Source organism: Zingiber officinale, chromosome 6A (genome assembly GCF_018446385.1).
Source record: "Zingiber officinale cultivar Zhangliang chromosome 6A, Zo_v1.1, whole genome shotgun sequence".
NCBI lineage: Eukaryota > Viridiplantae > Streptophyta > Magnoliopsida > Zingiberales > Zingiberaceae > Zingiber > Zingiber officinale.
The window spans coordinates 93,819,422-93,833,385 of NC_055997.1; the positions used below are offsets into that span (position 1 = coordinate 93,819,422).

Below are 13,964 nucleotides of genomic sequence, written 5' to 3' on the forward strand. Positions count from 1 at the left end.
ATTTATATTAAAAACTTTTCCTCAGTTAAACAAGTATCCCAAGCAGGCTTTATCCGAACCCGAAATTGATCCCCTCAAACTCGTCGTACGAGCTCTGAAAAATTTCCAGAAAATTTCTAAAAATTCCGGAAAAATATTATAAGGCTATTTCTGAAATAACCCTATTTATTTAAATTTTTTTGAGATCTTACATCCTCTCATACTAATAAAAATTTGGTCCCCAAATTTCGCTATAACCAACAGCCAACACTATAACATAACCAAACAGTATAAATGCTGAAAGAAACTCTAACCCACATACCTCAAGTAAAAAGATGGGGGTATCGAGCTCGGATCGTATCCTCCAGCTCCCACGCAGCCTCCTCGTCAGAATGATGCTGCCATCCGACTTTAACCAGTCGGACAGTCTTGTTCCGCAGTTGACGCTCTCTACGGTCCAGAATCCGTACCGGAACCTCCTTGTAAGTAACATCAGGCTAAATAGGAACAGATATATCTGACAGAACATGTGCCGGATCGGATACGTATCTCCTCAGCATAGATACATGGAATACATCATGAATGCCAGCTAGAGATGGTGGTAGCGCCAGACGGTAAGCTACTGCTCCAATCCTCTCCAAGATCTGGAATGGTCCAATATATCGGGGAGCTAGCTTACCTCGGAGACCAAATCTCTTCACCCCTTTCGTGGGTGAAACTCTAAGAAATACGTGATCACCAATGGAGAACCTGGGTCTCCGTCTCGATCGGATAACTCTTCCGGCCCCGGGCCTCGACATCCTCCGTCGATAGTGCGAACCAGCCGCATCCCGCTGAGCTCTCGAGGTCCTACTAATCGAGCCTCCCCAACCTCTTCCCGGAGGATGGGTGTCCCGCAAGGCCTACCATACAACGCCTCAAACGGTGCCATCTGGATAGCCGAATGATAGGCATTGTTGTGGCGAACTCCACTAATGGCGGTGGTCCTCCCAAGCGCCCAAGTCCATGACACAAGACCTCGGCAAGTCCTCCAAAGTCTGAATGGTCCGCTCGACCGTCCATCTGTCTGCGATGGAAGCTGTGTGCCCACGGCCTGCTGCAGACTCTGCCAGAATCGGGACGTGAATCGTGGGTCTCTATCTGATATAATACTCAACGGAACTCCGTGCAATCTGATAATCTCTCGACAGTATAACTCTGCTAATCGATCCAGAGAATCAGTCTTCCGGATCGCTATAAAATGTGCGGATTTGGTTAATCGATCAACGATTACCCAAATCGCATCATTGCCTCGTCGAGTCCTAGGCAGTCCTACCACAAAATCCATAGTAATATGCTCCCACTTCCACTCTAGAATAAGGATCCTCTGAAGTAAACCAGCAGGTCTCTGGTGCTCAGCCTTCACCTGCTGACAGACAAGACATCTAGCTACAAAATCTGCGATGTCTTTCTTCATGCCGTTCCACCAATAGGAACGTCTCAAATCGCGATACATACAAGTCCCACCTGGGTGGATAGCAAACCTAGAACGATGAGCCTCCTGAAGTAACTCCTCCATGACCGGGTGAGACTGAGGCACACACAATCTTCCTCGGAAATAAACAATCCCCTCATCGTCTCGTGTAAACTCAGTCTGCTGTCCGGAAGCCATCTGGCTGCTAATGAACTGTAAATGCTGATCTCCGGCCTGGGCCTCTCGAATCCTCATCCTGATCGACGACTGAGCAACCATGGTAACAAGAATACCCTGCTCTGTCCGTCCCTGCTCCTCAAGGCCCAACTCGGCGAATCCCTGAATCAAGTCCGTGACTGTAACTTGATGACAAGATAAAGTCCCTCTAGACTTCCTGCTCAGTGCATCAGCAACCACATTAGCTTTACCCGGATGGTAGCTAATAGTACAATCATAATCCTTCAGGAACTCCATCCATCTCCTCTGTCGGAGATTGAGTTCCTTCGGGGTGAAAAATATATTTGAGACTCTTATGATCAGTAAGAATCTCAAAGGTATACCATAAAGATGATGTCGCCAAATCTTCAAAGCAAAGATAATAGCGGCTAGCTCTAAATCATGTACTGGGTAGTTCTTCTCATGCTCCTTCAACTGACGAGAAGCATAGGAGACTACCCTACCGTGCTGCATCAAAACAGCGCCCAAGCCCTGAAGAGATGCGTCTGTATAAAGTATGAATCCGTCATCACCAGAAGGTAAAACCAAGACCGGTGCTGATACTAATCTCCGCTTCAGCTCCTGGAAGTTGGTCTCGCAAGCCTCTGACCACGTGAACTTCACGCCTTTCCTAGTCAGACGTGTCAACGACATAGCAATACTAGAGAAACCCTCAACGAATCGTCGGTAATATCCAGCCAAGCCCAAGAAACTGCGGATCTCCTGAACTGACTTCGGCTGCTCCCAGCTGGTGATAGCCTCGTTCTTCTGAGGATCTACTGAAATACCTCGGCTAGAAACCACATGTCCTAGAAAACCAACTGAGGAAAGCCAAAATGCACACTTGCTGAACTTCGCATACAGATGATGTCGTCTAAGAGTCTCCAAGACTATGCGAAGGTGCTGCGCATGTTCCTCCTCGGAACGTGAATAGATCAATATGTCATCGATAAATACAATCACAAACTGATCCAGATACACCAAAAAGATACGGTTCATCAAATCCATAATTACTGCTGGAGCATTGGTAAGCCCAAATGGCATTACCAAAAACTCGTAATGTCCGTATCTGGTGCGAAATGCTGTCTTCTGAATATCAGAATCTCTAACTCTCAGCTGATGATATCCAGACCGCAGATCAATCTTAGAATACACTGATGTATCTCTGAGCTGATCAAATAAATCCTCAATCCGGGGCAAGGGTTACTTATTTCTGATAGTCACTGCATTCAGCTGCCTATAATCGATGCACAACCTCAGAGTACCATCCTTCTTCTTGACGAAGAGTACTGGAGAACACTAAGGCGGAATACCGTGGGGTTCTCCACAAGAACACTGGAATGCTCCTGCCCGTGCATGCCTTAAGCAGCTGCTGTAGGGGGAGCTGTCCTCTGGTGACTATGCGAAGATTGGGCTTTCGGCCCTCCTCGTCGAGTCCCAGACTGACCCAAACTGTCCTCCCGGAACAGAGACTCCGGAAGCTACATGCTGAGCCTTCAACGAACAGCCTCGACTCAAATGTCCAGGCAGTTTGCAATAATAGCAAACTGACTGTCCCAGAGTACATGCAGAGATGATGTGATCTCGGGATCCGCATTTGGTGCAGAAAGGTTCACCAGTGGTCTGTTTCCGGTTTTGCTGAGAAGACCGGGAACGTCCTGATGAAGATTGTCCTGACTTCTGGGATAGGCCAGATGACCCTGAAGTACCCTGACCCATCTGAGTGCGACTGCTCTGCTGTTGTCCCGTAATCTGTGGCTGCTGGATTTGTCCGGAAGTCCGATCAGTCTGCTTCCTCTTCTTATCTGCATTCACTCTCTGATGAGCTAACTCAATCATAAGAGCCCTATCTAGTGCCTCTGTGTATGATGCTATACCAAGACCGGCAATCTTCACCTGAAGATGCCCGTCTAGTCCCTGGACAAATTGAAGCATACGAGATCTGTTCTCGGCAACCAATTCAGGACAGAATCTGGCCAACCGATTAAATTCGGCATTATACTCCATCACTGAGCGATTAATCTGCCGAAAACTCAGAAAATCCTGCCAACGAATCATCTGATACGCTCGAGGAAAATACTGACTCTCGAATGTCTCCCTAAATCTCATCCAGGAAATATGCTGCTCGCTTATAATGAAGCGTTGTGTGTCCCACCAGATCTCTGCCTCATCTCGTACCTTAAGTACGCAGTAGTAGGCACGACTGGAGGGATGTCGGTTATACTGAAGGTGATACCACTAGTGGTATAGTCGAAGTATATACCTCTGAAGTCAGAACCGTCGAGGTCTTATAATCCGTCGTGCATATAATATCCTGACGAGTCTGTCCCTAACGGACAAGCTCGACCCTAGCAAATCTCTCTGGAGACTCTGTCTCCGGAGAATCTATCGGCATCTTACGTAGACGACCACGTCTCGATACCGGAACACGTATCATATATGTAAAAAATGTTATCCAGATATCACTACAGGTATGAAAACTATAAAATTACCTGATTTACCTATTGCCGTCTGGAGATGTCCTGTCGCTGCATAGCCCCCAAATAGATCCAATAAAACCTCGTCAAAATGCCTCGGAATTCCGAAACGAGAAAATCGACGGAAATCCATACAAATCCAAAATACCGAGAACGCTCACGAAAGCAAGTATCGTAAATCCAAAATCCGACAAGTAGGTATCGCAAAACTTTGCTCTGATACCAAATAAATTGTCACGCCCCAGGTAGTCCCTGACCGAAGAAATTTTGGCAGCATCTCCCCTGTACGGGTGACAATATGAATCTCAGTATACATATATCTATACCTCGGCCACACTCGGCCGGAACAATACACACAAATAGTAAGCAATCCACGCAGTTATATTCACATTTCTACACAGATATAATATGAATAATCCACGCAGTTGTATAAAGAAAAGATGATATAGAAATCAACAAAGATATACGTACACATCCTACTCCACTACAACGAAGAAACGAAATCCACGAAGTAATGAAAATATCCGCAGCGGAAAACCAAAAGTAGTAAACCCAATGTTCGTCATAAAGTCCACAATACAAATCCACATCACAAGTATACGTATAAAAGCGAATACAGAAAACGATGTCTAGAAATCCTCGCGACCAAGGGGCTAGCGACTGGAATCTCTCTTGACAGCCTCAACCTGAAAAATAGTAACAACGGGGTGAGTTCAAAGAACTCAGCAGGTAAACCAATAGACATGTACAACAATATATATCCACCAGTAATAACCTAAGGTACAGTCTCCTAAACCATAGGATCAATAGAACAGTTTCCTAACAGTACAATCTACGGCACAGTCTCTTAACAGTATAACAGATATGCATAGCTGAAATAAGCTGTAATAACCAACAATAGGCATAAAGTACAGTCTATAGCAAGAATAATAAGAAGATGCATAACTGAAATAAACTGTACTCACCTGCGAGGCTTGGGCAACTGATTGTCAACATACAGAGATAAAAATAGTCAGAGCAAAAGCATGTATCCTGTATGCATGTCAATCATATGCAATCACCAAAATGCATCAATCATAACGAATGCAATCCGTGCCTATGATGCAATATGACATGGTCACCCCTGTCAACCAGTCAGTCATCTCACACACAATGGTGAGACCGAGTGGGTAGGGTTGTGACACCGTGCACTCTGCCATCACTGCCCCTGAAGAGTGACCGAGTGGACGGGATGCTGTCGGAGTACACCTATCCTCCTACCTCAAACATAGTGAGGGAGCGCAATGCTCTCAACTCCCGGTACGTGATGACGGGGAAGGATCCCTGTCTGCTACCACGCTGCAATCACACTACCCATGAGCGGACCAGCGGAGCACTACAGAGCTACTGCCATACACACCCTACTGTGCTGTGCCACTACCCATGCAGTGAAACACGTTGTGTGCAGGCCTATGTAGCCGGCCGACGAGCTCAACAATAATGGAGTCGTCAATCGCCCAGCATGCAATCATGCAGGATGGTGCATGATGCTACAGTATGTCATACCTGAACATAGCCTCCTCCATATATGTGTGTGCCCAAAAGGTAAACGCATATATATAACCATGATATAAACAGCATAAATCCAAAGACATCACATATAACAATGATGTAAGTATCATGAATCCAAGAGCATGTATCACACATGTAAAGCAACCAATCCAGTAGAGTAGCGCACTATAGATATGCATCTCTATGAACAGATATATACATGGCAAGAGATAAGTATCCAATCCTGAAGTAAAGCAACTAGTAGATGAAGCATGCGATAGGTATCAACTAGCTAAGACCAGGGAAGAAAATAATCTACTATCTGCCACTGGTAAATATATATAAGCTACACACATCATAAGACATTATTAAAAGATAAGTCAGAGGGTACCCGCCTCAAATAGAAGGTACGATCAAGCAAGCCAAGGTCGAGACGCCTGTCTCTAATCAGAGTCCTGTGTCAATCAAATAATATATATATTTTATTTAGCTAAATCCAAATGAATAGCTAAATAAAATTCCTAAACTAAATTAGGGCAAAACCCTAATCCATACAACCTCAATCTACTTAATTAATCTAATGGTTAATTAGGGTTAGTTACCTAATCCATAATCGCCAATTAGATTAGAAATCTAACAGTTGACTAGGATTAATAACCTTAACCCTAATCATTCCATTAAATTAATCTAAACAATTAATTCTAATCACAATAACTAACCATCTAGTAATCATGTAATCTAATTATCCCTAATTCAACACATAAACCTAAATTAACCATTCTACAACAAGATCAAAACCTACACACAATCAACAACTAGTATAATCCATCCACAACATGCTCATGTATCAATTACTCCTACACATACCTCAATCAAGCTACTGTTGATGCTGGTTTGAGGGCTGCCGGCAAGGAAACACCACAGCAAGAACAGAACAGCACCCCACAGCCCTAATGTAGCTACTGTCCACCAACCCGATACCTCTGGTGAGCAAGGGAAAGGAAGAACCAGTCACATAATCATCTCAATATCCTAAATCAACCTTAGAACAGAGTAGATCACACCATGGGAACCGTAGATCAAAACAATACCCTAACCTCACCTCAACCAATTGTCTCCATAAGGTGTCGCCCGATTCGATTCTATGTACCAAGGATTCCTCTAACCCTCAATCAACAACAAGAATGAAGGAATCCATGACCTAACCTGAGATCACCCACAATCAGCGAGGAAGCGAACAAGAATCGGAAAAGAAGACTCGAACTAGGGCCGGAATCAGAGAACAGAAAAGAGGATGGATCGGTCGCTTACCCTCAAGGCCCTAATGGTCTCTTCCCGTCGACGATCGGATGGCAAATGCTCGACCCAATGGCGTCACTCAAGGAAGAAAAGGTTCGGCAATCGGCTAGAGAAGACGCAACTTCATGTCTGTGATCCGGAAAGGAATAGCGCCGCCCGAATCTAAGCTCAACGACCGCTGATGCCAGTAGAGGAAGATCGCCGATCACCGGAGCTGGAAACCCTATCTCTTCGGCGCCGCCTGCCCGCGAGAGAGAGAATCAGAGGAAGAAAGGGAAGGAGCTCGGGTGAGGAGAGGAATGGGATCGGCGATTGTTTTAGGGGAAAGAATAAGAAAAGAAAAGTATTTATATTAAAAACTTTTCCTCACTTAAACAGGTATCCCAAACAGGCTTTATCCGAACCCGAAATTGATCCCCTCAAACTCGTCGTACGAGCTCTGAAAAATTCCCAGAAAATTTCTAAAAATTCCGGAAAAATATTATAAGGCTATTTCTGAAATAACCCTATTTATTTAAATTTTTCGAGATCTTACAGTTCCCATACCCAAGAAGGCCAAGTGCCTCGCCATGTTTGACCTGGGAGCCGATTTCTGAAATAAATATTTAATTGAATTTGTAACATAGGTGGATTTGGATCTATAATGTTAAGTATTGTTTGTGATCCAAGTCTAAACCTCTAAGAACAGATAAGTTAAATTTGGAATCAATAATATTAAGTTCCGTTTGCGATTCCGAATTTAATTTCTAAAGAACACAATAGGTTGATAGGAAAGGTTCAGAACTTGTACAAAATTTTTGTACAGGGAAACCAGTATGATATTCCTAGGACCAACCAACAATTGGTATCAGAGCTAGGGTTTGCCTCTGTGTGTTTGGTTTTCAATTTAATTATGCACATGTCATATATAATTTAGGCAGGATAATAGTAGGATGTGCTAGCTCTATGGTTGCAGGCTCCAACTATTATGACTTATAGATATTGTGTGTGATTGGACCCTTGGACATGTCAAGGGCATTTTATTGTGTGTGCATGATTATATTTAAGTAATACAGCAGGAGCTGTATTAGCCCTAGGATTTTACATTTATGTTCGATCTAGACTTGATGTGCATTCCCTTGTGGAATATAGGATCGATGTATGTAAAATTTTATTCTTTCTGTCGTGGATCGTATCCTTGCGAGGCATGGTGCTATTAGAGGACCAGAGGCACAACGGAAAAGGAAGCTCGATGGACCCGACGGCATGAACCCTAGGGCTGGCAGCACGTGAAGGACAGTGATGAAAAAGGCCATAATAGTTGGAAAATTAATTTTCATATTTATTGCTTTTATTTACTGTGATGTGTGTGATGTATGCTTGCTAGGTTAAAATTCCTCACCTTAAATAACTAATTGGGAGAGGAATTTTTAAATAAATTCCACAGTCTTCATTACTGGTTTGTAAGTGATGCAACAAGCTTGCGTGTTGGCTCTGAGTGCCTCCCTCCACAACGGATGGGTTTGTTGCGAATCACTATATCAAACTTTCTTTATAGATGGTTATAGGAAATTATTTAGGAGCATGTGATCTTCTCCAACTGAAGGGGCACAATCCTATTAATGAACTAAGTATCAAGTAATGGTATACACTTAGACACATTCAATAGTATCCTCCCCAACGGAGTCACTGCTATTGTTTTACGTGATCAAAGGAATACCAACTATTAATTTATCATGAAGCTAGGTGAAACCCCCTCTTACAAATGTCTGAATTTGTATATGTTCACACTAACGTGACATACATAATTCATGGTATTTGAGGTAATTTTATTTGTCATAAAGTTAACAAGATAATAAAATGGGTAAAACCTCCTCTTACAAATATTTGAATTTGTATACGTCCACACTAACGTGGCATACAAAATTCATGGTATTTGAGTTAATTTAAGGTTGACAAGATAATTAATGGGAAAGACCCTCCTTTTATAAATATTTGATTTTGTATACGTCCACACTAACGTGACATACAAAATTCACGGTGTTAGAGGTGTTGGTGAATTTAAATGATATTGTTTTGAGGAATCAATATTATTTTAAATTCAAAGTTTTGACCTGTAACAACCACCCTTCTTACTACTACTCTCTAAGGGTGACCGTTACCTAACTACTACTCTACTCACTAGTGTCACTTATGCTATTATTAGCGACACTTAGATTTATCACGACCCAGAGGAATTCCTACCGAAAAATTTCGGCAGAGTCTCCCCTGTACCAGTGACCAAATCAACAATACAAACAAATAATAAACCATCAGCCACATGCGGCTGGTATATATACTAGACAACCACGTAGTAATAATGTCACAATAACCAAAAGGAAACTATTCTAGCAATAGTAAACAAATAAAACTCCAATGATAGGACATAACAAGCTACAAGTGCGGAATAGACTCAATTACAATCTCAACTTCATCATAGCATTAAGGAGAAAAGAAAAGGAAACTCTAAACAGGTAAGTTTTGACAACTCCTTAGCAAACTCTTGATCTCTCCATAGTCCAGCCATCACACACCTTCATCACCACCACCACCCTGTCGCCTCCCTTTCATATCTTAGCTTTTCCTTTATCTGCAGTAGGAGGAAAGAAAATAAAACTATAAGCGAAACGCTTAGTAAGTACTAATATATCTCACAAAAACTCGAAGTGCATAAAAATAATGCAACAATACTAAATCTGAAAAGCTAAAAGGAAAGCTGCATGTACTCATGGTATACAGAAATAAAGCTGAATACTAAACATGCTCACTAACTGATAGGAAAATAATGAAACTACTACTGTAGGCTTAGAATTAAAGAACTAAACTTTTATTGATTCTAAGCATAAACTTGTTTCATTTTCTTATATCCTTATACTAGAAATTAATCTTTTAATTTCTCTTTCACTTTCTTCTTCTTGTTCTTCTTACTTTTCTTATACTAGAAATTAATCTTTTAATTTCTCTTTCACTTTCTTCTTCTTGTTCTTCTTTTCTTTTCTTTTCTTTTCTTTTCTTCTTTGGGCCCAGGCTTAGTACCATCTTTGTGTAGGACCGTTGGGCCGGCTAGAAGGGGGGGTTGAATAGCCCTGCAAAAATCAAAACGCAAACACCCTTCTCGAACTCTTAAACTAACACTTGTAAAATAAGAGAAATAAATAAAAGCAGAAAAGTAAAAGGCACACCGAGATTTACTTGGTTACAACCGGGAAGGTTGTTAATCCAAGAAAGCGTAGCACTAGTATCTCCTTCAGGCGGAGAAGCCTTTTACAGTAATGAAGCGCACAATAGAAGCTTAAAACAGAAAAGTGTACAAGTGTAGAAAGAATGCTTGAGTTCTCAGTTGATTGACAGCTTCTAGACCAAGGCTATATTTATAGTCTTGGTCGGGGCGCCTGGAAGGGTTCCGGGTGCCCTGGGGGGATAAAACTTTATCCCCCAACGTCCAGAACGCGAAAGACGCGTTCTGGTCAAACTTCACGTTCCGGGCGCCCCGGACTGTTCCGGGCGCCCCGGGCTGCTCCGGGCGCCCCGGAGCAAAAAGTCAACTCTGGTTGACTTTTGCGTCCGGGACCTCTGCTCCGTTTTAGTCCCGCCTCGGTCCGGGTCTTCCGCTCCGGATCCGCTTACTTGGGTGATCTCTGCCATCCGGAAAAGGGCTCACCCGAACCCAACTTCCGGTCTTCTCAAGCGGGCTTCCCTCCGGCTTCTCGTCCCTCGGAATTGCCGCGTGTTTCCTTCTCGTCCGCCAGCGTACTCATCCGCAGTCTTCGTCCCTCGGTCGTCGACCTTCTCGCTAGCTGCGTCTCTTGCTCCCCGAGTAATCTTCCGCTTAGGCTTTCGTCCCTCGGAACCACCGCGCGCTTCCTTCTCGTCCGCCGGTGTACTCTTCCGCAGCACCTCGTCCCTCGGACTGCCGTCCTTCTCGCTAGCTGCGTCTTCCGCTCGACTACCTGTGTTCCTAAGCTCCTGCACACTTAGACACAAGGTTAGAAACAACGCAGGACCTAACTTAACTTGTTGATCACACCAAAACAACCTTGGGGTTCCAACAATCTCCCCCTTTTTGGTGTGATCAACCCAAGTTAAGCTAGGGTCAAAACTAGACATAAAATTAAAACAAGTTATTGCAATAATGTGCAACAAAATTAAATTTCGAAAATTTTCAATTTTCAATTTCTACCTCCCCCTAGACTTATACTAATTCTTCTCCCCCTTTGATCACAAAAAAATGGGGTTTAAAAAGAACTAAGGGTTAAAGACTTAGAGTAAAAAAAATTTCTTAAAGACTTTAAGCAGAAATTTTCAATTTCAAAATGGTCTTTTAACTTAAACAAAATTGTCTTATGAAAATTTTTCTAAATTAACAAAAAATGAGAATTTTTCTAAGTAACTTAAGCAGAAAATTTTTCTAAGTGAAAACTTTGAGAATTTTTCTAAGTGAAAATTTGACTTTGGCAAAAAGTATTTTTCTAAGTATAAAAATATTTTGAAAAAATATTTTTTTTTATAAACTTTGAAAGCATTAATTAATTCTAATTTTAATGCTTTGACAGAAAGTTAATTAAACATTTATTTCAATATTTTGGCTTCCAGGTCGTGGCGAGGCACTAGGCCTTCTTGGTTATTGGAGCAACAACCACTTCCTTATACAAAACCTCATAGAGAAATTTATTGTTTAATTTTCTCACTGAAAAGCGCTAATTTTAATCTTAATTTTAAAACTTAGACTAAGCAAGATTTAGGAACCCAATAAAGGTTCCAGCCTACTGGATTGATTAAAAATTTCTTAGGGACATATTTTCTAGAGATATTCTTAATTTGTCCCGGGTGATATCTATAATACCAATTTAAATTTTTAAATTTTCTAGAATTAGATGAACATGCATGGTTTTTCAAATTGTCTACTTGAATTTTCAAATCATTATTTTCAAGTTTCAATTTTTCATTTTCCAATTTTGATTTATCTAATTCTTCTAAAGGGCAGGATTTAACTAAGATTATTTTTAAATTTTTTATTTCTTTTTCTAATTTACAGCAGTCTTTAGTTAATAACTTAACAAATTTATAAAGTTTATCGGGAGGAAGTGAACGTACCTGACTTACTTTGTCGAGTTCGTTTTCCGTGTCTCCCCCTGAACTACTGCTTTCCTCTGACGAAACTCCCCCTTCATCGATGCTCTCGATGCTCATTTCGGAAGAGCTTGACTCGCAGTCGTCGTCTTGATGACTTGCCATTAGAGCAAGTTCGGAGAATGCCTCGACTTCCGACTCCGACGACGTATCATCCCACGTCGCCTTTAGGGCTTTTCGCTTTTGGATAGGCTTCTTACCCTTTTCCTTGTTCTTGTTCTTCAGCTTGGGGCAATTGTCCTTGACGTGCCCTTCTTCGTCGCAGTGGTAGCAGCGGATCGTCCTTTTCTTCTTCCCCTGTGGATGGTTAGTAGATCTGGATTTACAAAGCTTCTTGAATCTTCTTACCATCATTACCATTTCCTCGTCATCGAGAGAGGATTCCGACTCTGGTTCGTCTCTCGAAGCTTTGAGGGCGATGTTATTCTTGGGCTCCTTCATTCCTGCACATCTTGACTCATGCACTTCAAAAGTAGAAAAAAATTCTTCTAACGAGATCTTTTCTAAATCTTTAGAAATATAAAAGGCATCTACTAGTGATGCCCATTTTGAATTTCTAGGAAATGAATTTAGTGCGTACCTTAGCGAATCTCGGTTACTTACCGTTTCTCCGAGATTCGATAGTCCGGTGATGATCTCTTTGATTCTCGAGTGCAAGTGCGCGACTGTCTCATCTTCCCCAAGTTGCAGGCTAGTGAGCTGATTCCAAAGCAGATCTCTTCTGGCGAGCTTGGCTTCGGAAGTCCCTTCGTGCAGCTCGAGGAACTTTTCCCAAAGTTCCTTTGCAGAGTGGTATTGTCCGATTCTGTTGACTTCTTGAGGTGGAAGAACGCTTAGCAGATGGTATTCTACTTTGCAGTTCGCCACGAATTCAGCCTGCTCCTTTTTTGTCCATTGACATTTTTCCTTACCTTCTGGAGCTACAAAACCGGATTCCATTGTTAAAGTTAATTCAAAGTCTGTGGTAAAAAATACCTGCATCAGATTCTTCCACGTAGCGAAATCTCCTCCATATTTCGGCGGGTGGATGCTTGGTCCGGCTATCTTTGCTTCAACAGCCGATCGGCTTCCTCGCTCGATGGATAGCATGTAGGACCGTTGGGCCGGCTAGAAGGGGGGGTTGAATAGCCCTGCAAAAATCAAAACGCAAACACCCTTCTCGAACTCTTAAACTAATACTTGTAAAATAAGAGAAATAAATAAAAGCAGAAAAGTAAAAGGCACACCGAGATTTACTTGGTTACAACCGGGAAAGTTGTTAATCCAAGAAAGCGTAGCACTAGTATCTCCTTCAGGCGGAGAAGCCTTTTACAGCAATGAAGCGCACAATAGAAGCTTAGAACAGAAAAGCATACAAGTGTAGAAAGAATGCTTGAGTTCTCAGTTGATTGACAGCTTCTGGACCAAGGCTATATTTATAGTCTTGGTCGGGGCGCCTAGAAGGGTTCCGGGCGCCCTATGGGGGGGATAAAACTTTATCCCCCAACGTCCAGAACACGAAAGACGCGTTCTGGTCAAACTTCACGTTCCGGGCGCCCCGGACTGTTCCGGGCTCCCCGGGCTGCTCCGGGCGCCCCGGACAGTTCCGGGCACCCCGGAGCAAAAAGTCAACTCTGGTTGACTTTTGCGTCCGGGACCTCTACTCCGTTTTAGTCCCGCCTCGGTCCGGGTCTTCCGCTCCGGATCCGCTTACTTGGGTGATCTCTGCCATCCGGAAAAGGGCTCACCCGAACCCAACTTCCGGTCTTCTCAAGCGGGCTTCCCTCCGGCTTCTCATCCCTCGGAATTGCCGCGTGTTTCCTTCTCGTCCGCCAGCGTACTCATCCGTAGTCTTTGTCCCTCGGTCGTCGACCTTCTTGCTA

The 13,964-nt window shown here is 42.8% G+C and overlaps 1 long non-coding RNA gene across 1 annotated transcript; it reads right to left on the reverse strand.

The window, feature by feature from the left end:
• Positions 1-6,053: 6,053 nt before the first annotated feature.
• On the reverse strand, positions 6,054-6,812 carry LOC121994196. The gene is made up of 3 exons (XR_006115632.1): positions 6,758-6,812; positions 6,523-6,638; positions 6,054-6,110 (listed from the first exon to the last, which is right to left on the reverse strand). It is a non-coding gene; the product is annotated as an uncharacterized LOC121994196 (long non-coding RNA).
• Positions 6,813-13,964: the final 7,152 nt, after the last annotated feature.